The following is a 15,250-nucleotide window of genomic DNA, read 5'->3' as shown; positions in this document are numbered from 1 at the left end:
AATGGTATGGTCACGTGATGAGAATGGAGGAGGAGCGGTGGTCAAAGAAAGCCTTAATGTATGTTCCGCCAGAAAGAAGGAAAAGGGGAAGACCACCAAATTCCTGGAGAAGAGAAATTACAAAAACAATGCAATTTAGAGGCTTAGAAGAGGGAGATTGGAGAGATAGGAAAAGATGGAGGCTGAAATGCGGGAAGCGGCAATCGCCGTAGGACCCCCGTTATATGACGATGATGTGTATTGGGATTTTTCTGTCTTTTAAAATGAAGCTCAACTTACCAAAAGCAGCCCATGACAATTGTGTCCTTCTTTTAATTTCTAGGGTCTAAACCTGGCTATCTACCTGCTATTAACTGTAATCGTGTCGGCGTATCCTTACAGCAAGTCGAATTCACAGTGGATCATGTCAAACAACACATAATTAAACTGCGCACAGGTGCTTCACTTGGTTTAGATGGTTTAACACCAAAACTGTTAAAAAGATGCGCAGACACGCTTGCAATAACCTTAACGTTAATTATCCTTAATCTAGTCGAATTAAGGGCAAAAATACTTCATTTCTCTGCAAGCATTACACTAGCCCTAGTCCAAAATATGAGGAGAAATCTGTATGACAGATTTGGTGTTACATTTTAGCACAAGGAGGTGGAATATTTTAGCACTTAATTCATTAATCTGCTTTCCTAATTTTTATTTTTTGTTTGGTACATTTTACGAAGTTTGTAGGTTCTTAATTAGGTAGTATTTTGTATGTTTAAGTTTGGAAAAATTTTATTCGTGTTCTTTTTTTTTTAAGTACAAACGATTCTTATACTTATTTTTTTTTCTTCTTCCTTGTCTTATTGTTATAAGCTTTGTCCATAAAATTGCTGTTAAGGCTAAAAAATAACCAAAAAATTAGTTTTAGAGCATTATAATAAATATACTCTAGCTAGAGATGGGATTGCAATAAATCTTAATTCCTATGGTCAACAAAACAATATCGTTATCTGTATACTTATTATACTTGTATTTTTTTTTATTATTTTAATAAAATATATACAAACTGAACGTACAAAATGTCTGTCCTATATTAGAAACCAAATAGTGAATTGTTGAGTTATGGGATTTTATTTACCTCTCATTTATTAGTACAACCACCTGCCTCTAATATACGGTTACAATCTCGACTTTGTCATGATTTTTTGTAGCGTTCTGGTCTATGATGTTTATCTCATTATAAATTCAATTCGCCTCGTGTGAAACATCAACGTGAGAGTTTCAGGATTTTGTATTGCAGCAGCTTGTGATTTTATACTTTTTTGTTAGTTGTATTCTGCGTGACCGTTGTTGTACACAACTTAGTTGGAGTGTTGGCGTTGCGCCAATTTTTGCTGTCAGCCATTCTATTATTGCCAACGAATAATTGCACGAATGACTATGTACAGGGTGTTTCAGCCAATGTCAAATATAATAGCTGAAAATAGTTCTTCGCGAAGAAGTTTTTCTACTGCGAAGGAATTGTCGATAGACGTACTAAATCTTTTAAACATTTTCTTACATTCTTAATCTCTCTTTTATGAACGATATATAACTTTTATATACTAAATACTAAATAATAATTTTAATCAATATGAGTGATTTTAACGCCCGTGTTGGCAATGATATAGTTTCAGGAATAAAACAGCGATATAACGAAAATATCAGAAATAAAAACGGAGACCTTCTGACGGACCTCTGCAGCATAAACGAAATACCTACTAATAATACATTTTTCCCTCACAAAGAACAATACAAATACACTTTTGAAAACAGTACAGGACAAGGATCTATGAGAGACTATATTCTCTCAAATCGTGGATGTAAGAGCACTAACATCAGCAGAAATAAGTAGCGATCATAAATTGGTATTGTCCAAAATCCGAATGAAAACACATATACGTAATAACAAAACACCAGAATATACCACAAAGATAAAAGTCGAAACCTTACAGGATGACTCCACAAGATACATATTCCAAAAAAGAATAACCGAAAAAAGCAGAGACACATATATCACAAAGAGTGATGGAGTCAAAGAAAGCTAATATCTTATTATAATCTAATATCTAGCTAGTCTAATATGTTAGCCTCGGCCAAAGAAGTTCTTGGTGAAAGAAATATAAATAAAAATAAATCGTTCCCAAGGCGAAGAACTAGAAACAAAGCAAAGAAGAATTACAGGATAGACTCTGAGAGATCAAAAGAGACGTGAAGACATTAGAAGAAAATGTAAAGTACAGTGTATACATGAATGGACAAAAAATAGAAAAAAAGACCGCGTAAAAGGTGGAGTGACAATCTTCCATAGAGGTATTAATCAGCCAATGAACAAGCAGAATTGCTAATAAAGAGGAAAAAGAAGAAGAAGAAGAAATACTAAAACACTAAACGAGTGATTTTCGAGGATAAAATCAATAACAGACCGAAAACAAGATAAGGTGAGAATTGGTGGAAGAAAAAAAATGAAGTGGTTTCAAGCTTAGCAATTCCTCATCTTGGGATTTAATTTCATCGTCCTGTATAGCAGTAGAAAATAAGAACATAAGTAGCTAAACATAAGTAACTAAATTGCTGAAAAATGATAATCACCGAGGAATTTAGAGGCATTTACTATAATGTCACCGTGATAACTGGAAAAGAATTACTAATACCAAATCAATTAGCATTGTGGAGCTAAGCAAAACAGTATACGACGTCAGGTGATTCTTGATCTATGCTATACATCGATGATGCAGAAAACAATCTCTGAAAGGCTCAACGAGGGTAAACAGATGACTGAAAGAGCGTATAAAGTATTGAATAGCGAGTGTATTGAGCCATACATATTTCTTGTCTAATAAAAAGAGTGATATAACAACTAAGATTCGTCACACTTGATTACCTTCTAAGAAAATGAAGAAATGAGGTGGGGTACATTATCAGCACAACTGATACTGTTACTTTCGCTTTTTTTGACAGCCTTATAGTTTTTAAAGTTTGAAGATGTGTGTCTAACCAATTTTTTAAGTTATACTTCTATACGCACGCTCCACGTTGGAAATTTGTATGGGAGTGAATCTGTGAAATCATTACATATGTAAGATAATGAGTAAGAGAGAGACAGAAGATATATTTTCTCTCTCTTCCTCTCTCGAATATAAAAATGTTCCTTTTGTATATATATTTAATATTATATATATTATATATATACATATAATATTATAAATATACATAATAAAATATTTATTAATATTATTATTTATGTGATATGTTTTGTGTTATTTATTCTTCTTCTTCAAGTGCCATCTCCGCGGCGGAGGTCGGCAATCATCATAGCTATTCGAACTTTTGAGACGGCTGCTGTGAAAAGTTCATTTGATGTACATTCGTACCACTCTCTCAGGTTGCGCAGCCATGACATTCTACGCCTCCCTATGCTTCTCTTTCCTTGGATCTTTCCCTGCATGATCAGTTGGAGCAAGGTGTATTTCTCTCCACGTGTAATATGTTATTTATCATATATATGTTATTTATTAAATGTTCATAATTCTATTAGTCTTTTGTATTTCAAAATAATAATCTCAATAAATCACTGTATGACCCAGAACTGTCAATTTTGAAATAAGTTTGTGTCATTTCCTCGATAGTATAGTAGTCAGTATCTCAGCCTGTCACGCGGGAGACCGGGGTTCGATTCCCAGTCGGGGAGGACCTTTTTATTAATATTATTACATGGTAAATTAAACACATGCGTAAATAGAAAAGTTATGTATATTATTGTCATTTTTAAATACTTATGAATATTGCATTTTAATTTGTATTGTATTGAATTATGTTGCACTGTATTCTAGTGTATTTTTTTAATGTATATTATTGTCATTTTTTAATACTTATGAATATTGCATTTTAATTTGTATTTTATTATTATATTGAATTATGTTGCAGTGTATTGTATGGTATTTTTATAATAATAACAAAATAAACAATGAATTTTACTGCAGAGTATTTGTAAAAAAATTTTTGCGTTCAACTCCTTTCATACATATATGAAAATAAAAATATACATTTTCATCAAAATATTGATTCAATCCTTCATTTACTATACTCCTATTACAGGTCAAATGTTGTTTATTGATTGTTAGTAAGTTGTTATTAATTCTGTTTCTCTTTCTGCTATGTCGTACCTATAGCATTACATATGTAATGATTGTGCAGATTGACTTCCAAATAAATTTGTAACGGCGAATGCGTGTATAGAAGTGTAACTTCTACCACACCCGTTTTTGTCACTCGTTATAGTCTTATCTTCTTCTTTTTTATTTTTTCTTTAAATTCACCATCGGAACCACCATCACCACAATCTTTAAATTCGGATCACCATCAGAATTCCTTTGTGTCAAACTTATTTGCTAAAGTTTTTTCAAGTATTTCAATTCCTGTATCTTTAATAACATTTGTCGTATTTCCTCAAGTTCTATTAGGGCTTTCTTTCATGTTACAGGTTATTTTTCCTACTATTTTTGCCTTGAATAAACGTTCTATCTATCTATACAGCCCTTGCTGTCGAATTTTGGACATAGGCCTCCTCTTCCTTCTTCCACGTGTCTCTATTGTAGGCAGTTTGTATCCATTTCGGGCCTGCGTGTTTCTTCAAGTCATCTGACCATCTCATTTGTGGCCTTCCTCTTTTTCGTTTGTAACTATATGGTCTCCAGTGTATAATCATCTTATTCCATCTGTTGTCTTTCTGTCTTATGGTCCAGCGAACTTCCACTTAAGTTTTGCTATCTGCGTTAATACATCGGTCACTTTTGTTTTGTTGAGGATCCAAGTATTTCTTTTCTTGTCTGATAGCCTGATGTTCAGCATTTGCCTTTCCATGCCTCTTTGGGTTTTTGCTATTTTTTTCATGTCTTCCTTTGTACACGTCCAAGTTTGAGAACCGTAGGTGAGAACAGGATAATAAACCTTACTTTTCAAAATAATATCAGCTATGTGATTTTTTCTCGTCCTGGTGATCTCTTATAATTTACACAATCTCCAGCACAAAAACCTTATGTTCTTGGCCTACTGTCTCAGAGACTATTACTTTGCAATCCTTACATACAGTTATAAAATCGACTATTATATATTTAATTTAATGTTTGACAAAGTCCCACCCTGTACGAACGCAAAAAAACTTTAGTACGGATGGTATTACCACAGTCGCGGGTATATTTTTGTGGAAAATTAACCAGGAAGTTTGCTCGGAATGCAGTAACAAATTATGCGTTTCAAGAACGCATCCATTATGCGTCAGATAAAGAAACGTTTATTTCAGAATGGAGTTAAAAACGGGTGAAATATAGGGCACTTGGAGTAGGCAGGCAAAAATAATATTTAAGATTTGTGTGACACGCTTGTTTGTATAAAAGAAAAACAAAAACAAAGAAAACATATATGTATAAACTTTTCAACAGCAGGTATAAATAAAATCAGGCCAGTACTAGAATTAATTTAATTAGAAAAATTGATATTTTTTGACGTGACAACGTCTTAAATTAGGTTGTGGCTCGGAGTCATTCATGAAAAAGTGTAACGCCCGCTCACGTCTGTTACGATGAGTCACCGAACGAGAGAGAGGCCCGCCGGACCGGCGAATGCCTTGCGTCTCTCTCCCACTCAAACATGATCGGTTCGCTGCGCGCGCAGCACTAGAGAATTAGGCGCGTTGAATCGGTGCGTGCTTGTGTCTCTGTCTTCTCGAGCGTTCTTGGCGTTCAAGACACATTACAGCAGAAACACTTCCTTTCATTTCATATTTCTCCTATCATCGTCCTATCCTCAACAAAATCACTCAAATAGAAATTAGTTAAGTTTAAGTTTACATGTACAATGTTTTAGTAAACAAAATATATTTCTATAGTTAAAATTTGTGCAATTCTTATTTTCATTCAATTCGCCTGTAAAACCGACTTTACAGGCAACCGATTTTTTTACTAGTTTTCATGTTGACAATTTTTTTTATTGTTACATTGCTCGTTTACAATCTACTATATACACAGAATAATAAGTAAATAGTCTGTAAGTAAATTAATGTGAGTTAGGTACCGTCCAGTGACGGTTCTCTGAAGTATTATTGCAATAGGTCTTCTGGCCATACTCTCTTCAATCTTTTTTCGGCAAGTGGTTGGAGAATGAATTATTATAGATCAGTTACTGAGGGTTTTTACCTCCGATTTCTTTATAACTGAATCGATTCATTTGAAATTTTGTGTGTTGGTAAATAATTACTCAAGGAACAAAAGTTATATAGTGCCGATGTGCGCTTTCACCCTGGAGGTGTTTGCCACCCTTTTTCGAGGGTGGAAATTTTTTCACTCAAAATAACTACGCTATTCGATAGAAGGACACATTTCAAACAAAAAATGTAGTAAACATTTTTTTTGCTAGATCAATACTTTTTGAGTTATTGGCTGTTGAAAAGTGTCATTTTTCGTTAAAAAAACATGTTTTTCAAAGGTTTTTTAAGAATAGCTCTGAAACTAAGAGTTTTATCAAAAACAGTGTAACAACTAAAATTAAAGCTCATAACAAAAACAAAAAGATTGGCTTTTTAATGAATATTTTCAGTTCAATATTAACTGAGTTATGGCTGTTCAAAGAAGGTTTGTTTTTGTCTTTCAAAATGAGTATTTAACGTTAAATAACGGAAAACGGGTACATTTTTCGACAAAAACTCATATAATATTTTTAAAAGAGATTGAAAAGACCTTTAAAATGAGTGGTGGTAAAAGTCCTTTACACCAACTGTACGTGAGATACGATCAAAAAAACGATGGGTTTCTCAAATTTTTGTAAAAAAAACGCAATAAAACTAACGTCATGTTCACTAGGATTGAAATAAATTGTTTTCCTTATAGAATTCACTTTATTTTAGTGTTTTTTGTATGATCCAAAAGTTTAGCCACTTTAGAATACCCAGTTTTTGAAAAAAGTATGATTACATTTTGTTTTTTTAAATATTAAAAAAAAATCATTGATGGATTCGACCGTTACTTGATGGAAATTCATTTTATGTAACAATAAAACACTGAAAACTTTGTTTTCAAAACTTCCACAAAATTTATTTTAAATTCTTATCACTAGAGCTGTTTCGGCTGATTGCCTTTCTTAAGTGATCTGAATCGATTCTTGATCGGAATATGGTATAAAATATATGAATTTATTTTATACCTCGTTTTATATAAATATTATTTATTTTTAGTTTTTTGGAAAATAAAAAAATTGTTATATATTATAAACCAAATTTTTTCTATTTATGTCCATGTTTAAGTTGAGGATTTAAAAGTAGGCTCATTTTATAAGTAAAAAATTAATTTTTGTCTACAAACAATGCACTCTAAAAATGTCTCAAATCGTTAAAAATATTTTTTAATTCATTTTTGACAAAGGGGGTGGTTGTGAGGGTTGAAATGTTGAAATTATAATAAAATGTTATTTTATAAGCAAGAAATTAATTTTTGTTTAATAAAATGCACTCAAGAAATGTTTCATAATATTGTTCTGAAGCTATTTTCTTGTGGCATTTTAAATTAATTTATATTTAAATGGGAACAAGCCACAATTAAAGGTTAAAATACGTTTATTGACGTTTCAATTTCCACTTCGGAAATCGTTCTCAAAATCGTATTTTGAGAACGATTTCCGAAGTGGAAATTGAAACGTCAATAAACGTATTTTAACCTTTAATTGTGGCTTATTCCCATTTAAATATAAATTAGAAATGTTTCAGACCAATAAAAATATATTAAATTAATTTAAAAAAAAGGGGTTGGTTGTAAGGGTTAAAATGTTAAAATTATAATAAAAAGTTATTTTATATGCAAAAAATTAATTTTCGTTAAATAAAATGCGCTCAAGAAATGTTTCAAACCGATAAAAATATTTTTTAATTTATTTTTAATTTATTTTTGTAATAAGGGTGGTTGTAAGGGTTGAAAATTTCCAATAAATAAAATATTATTGTATAGCTAGGGTATTAATTTTTATTTGTATTTAAATACATAATTGAAATGTCTTAAGCTGCTCCGACTTTTTTTTCATATTATTTGTATAAAAAGTATTACCTTTTAAGGGTTTTTAAAGGGTTTTAAGGGTTGAAAATTGTGAATAATTAATTTTCATATTAGAGAATACATTACAATATTTACCTTATGCGAATAAACAATATTTAAGTGCATAAAATAATTAAATCCGTGTTTTTCCCAGTTTCTTCAATAAGGGGTAGTTTTCACTCCTTAAAAACAAAAAGAGCACCTAGAGCGTATATAACTTTTGAAGTGGAGGGTAAGATAAGCTTAATTTGAAATTTTCAAAGAAATCGATTCAGTTATAAAAAATTCGGAGGTATTACCATATTTATCAGTTCGTTGTTAATAATCAGTGGTGCGATTTTTATATTTTATTAAATGATTCTTTATTAAGTCCTTAAGTAGTGGGATGTCCAGATCATTGTGAAGTGTGTGGTTAGATACATACCATGGAGCTTTACTTATCATATGGAGTATTTTGGATTGGAATGTTTTTAGTATCTTCATATTTGAAGGTTTACTGCAGCCCCGTAGTTTTATTCCATATGCCCAAACTGTTATAAGTATAGCTTTGCACAGAAGCAGTTTATTTTCAAGAGATAAATGAGACCTTTTGTTAAATAGCCAGTGCATATTTTTTAGTTTAAGATATAGTTGTTTCCGTTTAGTTTTATTGTGCGTTTTCTAGGTAAGTTTTTATCCAGATGCAATCCCGACTATTTGACAGCTGGTATTATGGAAATGGGAGTATTATTAATAGAAACTTATAGACACATAGAATTTTTTGTTGTAAAAGTAATTTGTATCGAATCGCTGGCATTAACATTGATCTTTCATCGCTTAAGCCAGTTTTGTAATTGGTCTTAATGATTTTGTACTTTTTGTGATGCTATGTTAAGGTCGATATCGGCTGCCAAGATTCCCGTGTCATCGGCAAAAGTAGCTAAGAAGGTATCATTGATGGTTGGAACGTCTGCTGTAAATATTAGATGCAGAAATGGGCCCAGAACACTACCCTGAGATAAGTCAGATTGTATGATGCGGTAATTTGAGTAACTGTCTTTAATTTTGACATGGAAGTAACAGTAAATAAGATACAGTTTTAATATAAAGCATAGTTGGTCTGTTAGGTGTAATTTCAGTTTGTAGAGGAGACCATTATGCCATACTCTATCAAATACCTGTTGTAGATCTAGAAACACTCTAGCGCAAACTTCTAATTCTAATCCAACTTCAATAAATCCAAATTGGTGTTCTGGTATAATTTCGTTTATGGGAACAACTTGCTCGATTTTATGTAATAGTAGCCTTTCTAATACTTTCAACATTATTGGGAGTAGGCTTATAGGTCGATATGAATTTGTTCGTGTTGTATATTATTGTTCGCTGTTGTATATTATTGTTAATAACACCACTGCTCTTATCGGTAGCTTCTGACGTACTTCTCCTGTTATCAAATCGTAGCCAGGAGCTTTCTTAGGATTTAGCATTTTTATTTGTTGTCGAACCTCTGTCGGAGTAAATGTTGTCAGAGGAAAAGATAGTTAACATGAAATTTCGAGGTACATTCTTATATCATCATCTTCATAGTTATTAGTATCTGGTGCTTAGAATACAGTTGCAAGGGGCTCTGCGAATACTGCTATTTTCTGCGTTATTGTAATTTTTTTGCAGCCTTCCATTATAGAGTGGTCTTCATGTGACAGGTTAGAAACATAAAACTGGAAAGAGTTGATTTCTTCTTTATGTAATGCTCTATTTCGTCTATGACTGTTAACGTACGTTTTGTTTACTGGATTTCTCGTTTGTTATCATATGCGTCGAGCTCTTCTTTTTTCTGCTACAAGTTCTCTTATATGGAGAGGGATATTATGGTTTTCTTGCACACTTCTTTGAAGCTGTGGTGTTGCTTCCCATCCTGTTGTTTGCTGCTTTCTCTACATATTAATGTATAGTTAGTTATTAGTTTTCTTTTATCCTAATATCTACTCTAATCTTTGTATTTACAAAATTTTGGAAAACATCCCAATGTGTTTCTTTAGTTGTGAGTTTGGGTGGTGGTGTTCTCCATATTATATGTATGCTTAAAGTTATTATTATTGTGCTGTGGTCTGATGTTAAATCGAATTTTGACTCTATTGCCCTAAGGATGTCAGCTATTCCTTTTGTTACAGCTAAATTTACCAAATCTTGGATTTTGTTGGGATTCGTAGGACAGTAGATGTAACAAAGTTATTTTGCTGAATAATATTCATTAATGATCGACCTTTAGGCGGGATTAATCTGGAACCCCATGTGGTGTGTTTGGCATATCAGTCTCCTGCTACTATGAATTTGGATCCAAGAGTTCGTATGAAATCATGATACTCTTCACCTGAAATAGAATGTCTAGGTGGGCTATAGACTGATTCTACACTGAGAGAGGTAGTTGTTTCGATTTTAATGATTGCTGCTTGGATTTTTTCCCGTAATATAAGGTTGGACTGCATAGTTTAATTTTTGATTTAATATTAACTTCATAACCTGCATATGCTCCTCCGTCTGAATGGTTTGCATAATACACGGTATAGTAAGGTATCTTATCTAATAACCGTTCTTTATGTGGCCTGGCATCTCTAGTATATGGTTTGAAATATCATTAGCATTCCACGATGCAATTCGTAATGACGTGAAAGCTATTTTGTTATTTTGTGTGACTGTAGTTAACATGGTTAAAATCATGCTATTTTGGTTTAAGAGTTGAGATAACATATTTTTGAATTCGTTTAGGAAATTTAGGATTCAGGGTGCTCAAGATAGAATGCATTGGAATTATTTACAGGAGGCCTATGTCCAGCAGTGGACTCAAAACGGCTGATGATGATGATTAGGAAATTTGATAGTTTATCTGCTAATGCATTGATGTTATTTTTGTGATCTGCATTTATGTTTCCAATGGCAGCATCTCTATAACTGATTTTGTTGAAATTATAAGCATGATGTTGAGTAGGTATATTAATTTGCATTGGGACTGTTGGACAGAATTTTGAGTGGTGATTTGTGTTTTTCATTGTGTATGACATTCAGTAGTTAACCATAAACAGAACGTCCTCTATAATTAGATTAGAAGAATGGTCTCCGTTGCAGTGACTGTAAGTTGCTGGCGTGTTTTTTGGTTTCTTGCAGTTCTTTATATTGTGTGATCCAGAGCATTTCACACAATTATATGGTTTTGCACATTACGTTTTAGCGTGACCATTTTCTAGGTCTATACTCTTATTTTACAATGTTGTATATACTGTAGTTCAAATATTTGTTGTTAGTTTAAGGCTCGAGGTCTACAAAAATAATGGCAATTTGTGTCAGATATTTGTAATGTTCCGTACCTTATGACTCTTTTTCTGGATTTCCGCTTTTATTTCATCTATCGAAAAGGTGAAATCATGGAGGAAAAAGGAGACCATGTAGGTCTCGAATAACTGCTTTGTATGTTCTCTTCCTTAGGTTAGTATCTATGGTGTCTTGCTTATAGTTCAAAAGCTACATGTTTCACAAACGCTTATTGTTAATTAAGTTTATTAGAATTAAAGGAAATATCCTTAGTTCATGTCCTAGTTAGTAACCTTAAAACTGAAACAGTGCTACAGTGTTTGTGCTTCGTGGATTTGTGTGAATCGGGCAGTGAATCGGACGATTAAATATAAGAACTCTACGAAAAAACATTGACCAGATCTAAATTAAGTTACAATAACAAAGTTAGTCAATAAATTACATATTTGTTTATGCTTGTATTCTTTTATTCCCACGTAAGTGGGTGGTCCTTCGAATTGTAATTCATTACATTCTTATTGTGCTGTAAATGATAGTAAGATCACAATCCTAATTACTTGTTTATCTTCCTACATTTTTTATGGTCGTCTTCGAGCCAAATTTTGAACCAATCTTCTACTAGTATAAAAAAGTGAGACATGGAAAGTGTAACACCAGTTGAGGCAAGAATATTTATTTATTGCATAAATCACAAATTTTTGTTTTATTCGCATATTTAAAATTTAATATTTAAAAGCTCAAAATAATAGTTAAATTATTAAAACAACCAGCTAAATATCAAAATAGTATAACTAGATGATATTAAGATAGACAAAAATATATCTGTAATTACCTTTGTAATTACACTTAAATAATTCGGCAAAAAAATGGCCCCATGTGGGATTCGAACCCACGACCTCCACGTCGATATAATCAGTGTGGTGCTCTAACCAACTGAGCTAACGAGGCAATATAAAATTTTTGACTATCCTCGATTACACTCAAGTTCGGATCTATTTTTAGTTACAAAATATTTATCTTATCGTATATCAAGTGAGTAAGAAACCACAGGGAAAGCTTTTTTGTTATTTCCTATAGGAAACAATCTTATTCTACACAAAAGGTTTTAATCTAATATGGAACCGTCAGGTATAAAACTTTTTCGGGCGTATACGAGGTCAAGTATGAGTTTTGACAATATCGAAATAATTCAGGGAAATAAAGAAAATTTATGGAAATCGTCTTCCTCTAGCACGAATTCTATTAAAAATTGTATAGTGAGTGTTTAAAGAGTAGACTGTATTTTCAGATTTTTTTTGCGTCGCTGTTGCGTGCCTTTGTAACCGAAACAACTACTGTTCTATATAATACCATTAGTCCATGACACTGAAAAATGCTGAAACTAACAGAGAAAAGGGCAGAAAGTAGCGGGTCCAATAGTTTTTGTGGTGACTGCATTATTTTATTAAATTTTTGTTTTTGTCTAGTCGTGAGACATTTTGTCTCTTTAAACAAGACAAAAAAAGCTGAATTTTCCTAAAAATATCAACTTTTGGACCGTATAAAAGATGTAAAAACGTTTGCCACTCTTACCCTCGGGCTTTCCGCTAAATCCCCCTCGTAGGGGAGAAAATACGGAACACATCGATTTACTAAGATTCTATATTTCATAATGACCGGTCAATGGAAGTCATACGTTTTATTGATCTCATGAGAATCGTAAAAAATTGCAAAAATCGCGCAACATTTATTTACTTAACAGTTTTGTAGAAACTGACATTATCTGAGGCAAATTAAAACAATTGCAGACGAAAGCTGCATTCCTCTCCTTTTAGACGCATGTTGGTTTTTGTCGATGGGACACTCTGATCAAAACATTGGAATTTTTACCGTCGATTTCGGGTTGATTTCGGGCACGTAAATGACATTCAAAATCGCCGGTCGCTCCAAGCGTTGTTTCTAAGAGAATGGTTCTTTCTACAGAAACGGTGCTAATAAACATTTTTATTTAAAATTATCTCAGATACATTTCTTGCTTAAAACATTTTTTCTACGGTGTAAAAATTCTTTTTAAATCTATATTTTCCGTTTTTCCGAGAAACCCGGGAGTAAGATTAGCAAACTTTTTTTGTATTTTTTTTGGGATCCCAAACTTGACATTATCAACAAAATTAATTTTTCGTATGATTTTTAGAGGTTCAGTAGCATTTTCGATCACAGCGTCGTCCTACGAGGACAAAAACTTAATAAACATCATATTGCCAAGAGTAACATTTAACCTTATGTGTACCTTGGCACCAACGTAAATGCAAAATCAGAACAGGCCACAGAAATTAAGGCAATAATAGATCGAGCTAGAGCAGCATTTAACAATATGAAAAAGCTCCTGATAAGCAAGGATTTGTCTTTTCCCCTAAAACTACGTCTAGTTAAATGCTACATTTTTCCTATCTTACTATATAGTATGGAGACCTGGACGCTGATAGAGACTCTCACGAGAAAACTAGAAGCATTGGAAATGTGGGTGTACAGACGCATTCTTCGTATATTCTGGACCGAACATGTCACCAACATAGAGGTACTCCAAAGAATCGGAAAGGAGAAAGAAATCGTTAGCACAATCAAACAAAGAAAGCTTGAATATCTAGGCCACATATTGAGACACGATAAGTACCGTTTACTGCAATTGATTGTCCAGGGGAAAGTAGACAGTAAGCGAGGGCCAGGCAGGAGAAGACACTCGTGGCTCAAAAATCTGCGGAAGTGGTTCGGGCTCACATCGGTTGAACTATTCAGAAGCGCCGCAAAAAAGATCAGAATTGCCATGTTGATAGCCAACCTTCGCAACGGACAGGGCACTTGAAGAAGAAGAAGAAGCCATTTAACCCTACGAACTAACATGTTCCCTGTAAAAGGATTGTGTATTTACTTATTTATGAAGAATAACGGTGCTACCTAGAAGCGAACGCAGTACCAGTGACAAAGTTGATTACGTCAGTTTCGCGCGAACTATCCAACCTCCATAAACGGGTAAATTTGTGACTAATTTATACGTAGAATTCAAAGCTGAAATATATGTACAGTTAGTTTGATTGTAACTAAAAGCTTAATAGTTTTTGCTTTTTTATTTAAATAGACACTTAGCGTTCTTGTAAATTTTGTCTATTTTTGTAAACATCGACGTTCTCCAGGAGGGACAAACATAGTTCATGACACAAATTGTGAGAGTAAAATTTTTCGATTTTAGTTTATTCTAGTTTTGATTTATTTCCAATCTATTTTGTATAGACTATTTTTAAAAATTTAAGGAGCTGCCAAAAACAGCTGTTAGAGATGTCAAAAAGTAAGTGGAATGGTCATCATGAAATGATTTGATAATAAACCAGAGATTGTTGCATCTGACTTTGTTGGTACATATATGACAACTGCGTAATTTTGTGGACTCAAAACGGCTTATGATGATGATTAGGAAATTTGATAGTTTATCTGCTAATGCATTGACGTTATTTTTGTTATCTGCATTTATGTTTCCAATGGCAGCATCTCTATAACTGATTTTGTTGAAATTATGAGCGTGATGTTGGGTAGGTATATTAATTTACATTGGGATTGGGACGGTTGGACAGGATTTTGAGTGGTGATTTGTGTTGATTTTTCATTGTGTCTGACATTTAGTAGTTCACCATAAACAGAACATCCTCTATCATTAGATTAGAAGGATGGTCTCCGTTGCAGTGAGTGCAAGTTGCTGGCGTATTTTTTGGTTTCTTGCAGTCCTTTATATTGTGTGATCCAGAGCATTTCACGCAATTATATGGTTTTGCACATTACGTTTTAGCGTGACCATTTTCTTAGTCTATACCCTTATTTTACAATGTTGTATATACTGT

The 15,250-nt window shown here is 32.9% G+C and overlaps 1 protein-coding gene and 1 non-coding gene across 4 annotated transcripts in view; one reads left to right on the top strand and one right to left on the bottom strand.

Moving 5' to 3' along the window:
• slow (epidermal growth factor-like protein slowdown) overlaps positions 1–15,250 on the top strand; it is a 385,029-nt gene that overhangs the window by 293,432 nt on the left and 76,347 nt on the right. The gene's annotated exons all lie outside the window — the stretch shown is intronic.
• On the bottom strand, positions 12,250–12,329 carry TRNAI-GAU (transfer RNA isoleucine (anticodon GAU)). Its single transcript is given in 2 exon segments — positions 12,250–12,285; positions 12,292–12,329. It is a non-coding gene; the product is annotated as a tRNA-Ile (tRNA).

This window comes from Diabrotica undecimpunctata, chromosome 9 (genome assembly GCF_040954645.1).
Source record: "Diabrotica undecimpunctata isolate CICGRU chromosome 9, icDiaUnde3, whole genome shotgun sequence".
Taxonomy (NCBI): domain Eukaryota; kingdom Metazoa; phylum Arthropoda; class Insecta; order Coleoptera; family Chrysomelidae; genus Diabrotica; species Diabrotica undecimpunctata.
This window is presented reverse-complemented; position numbering and strand designations above follow the sequence as displayed.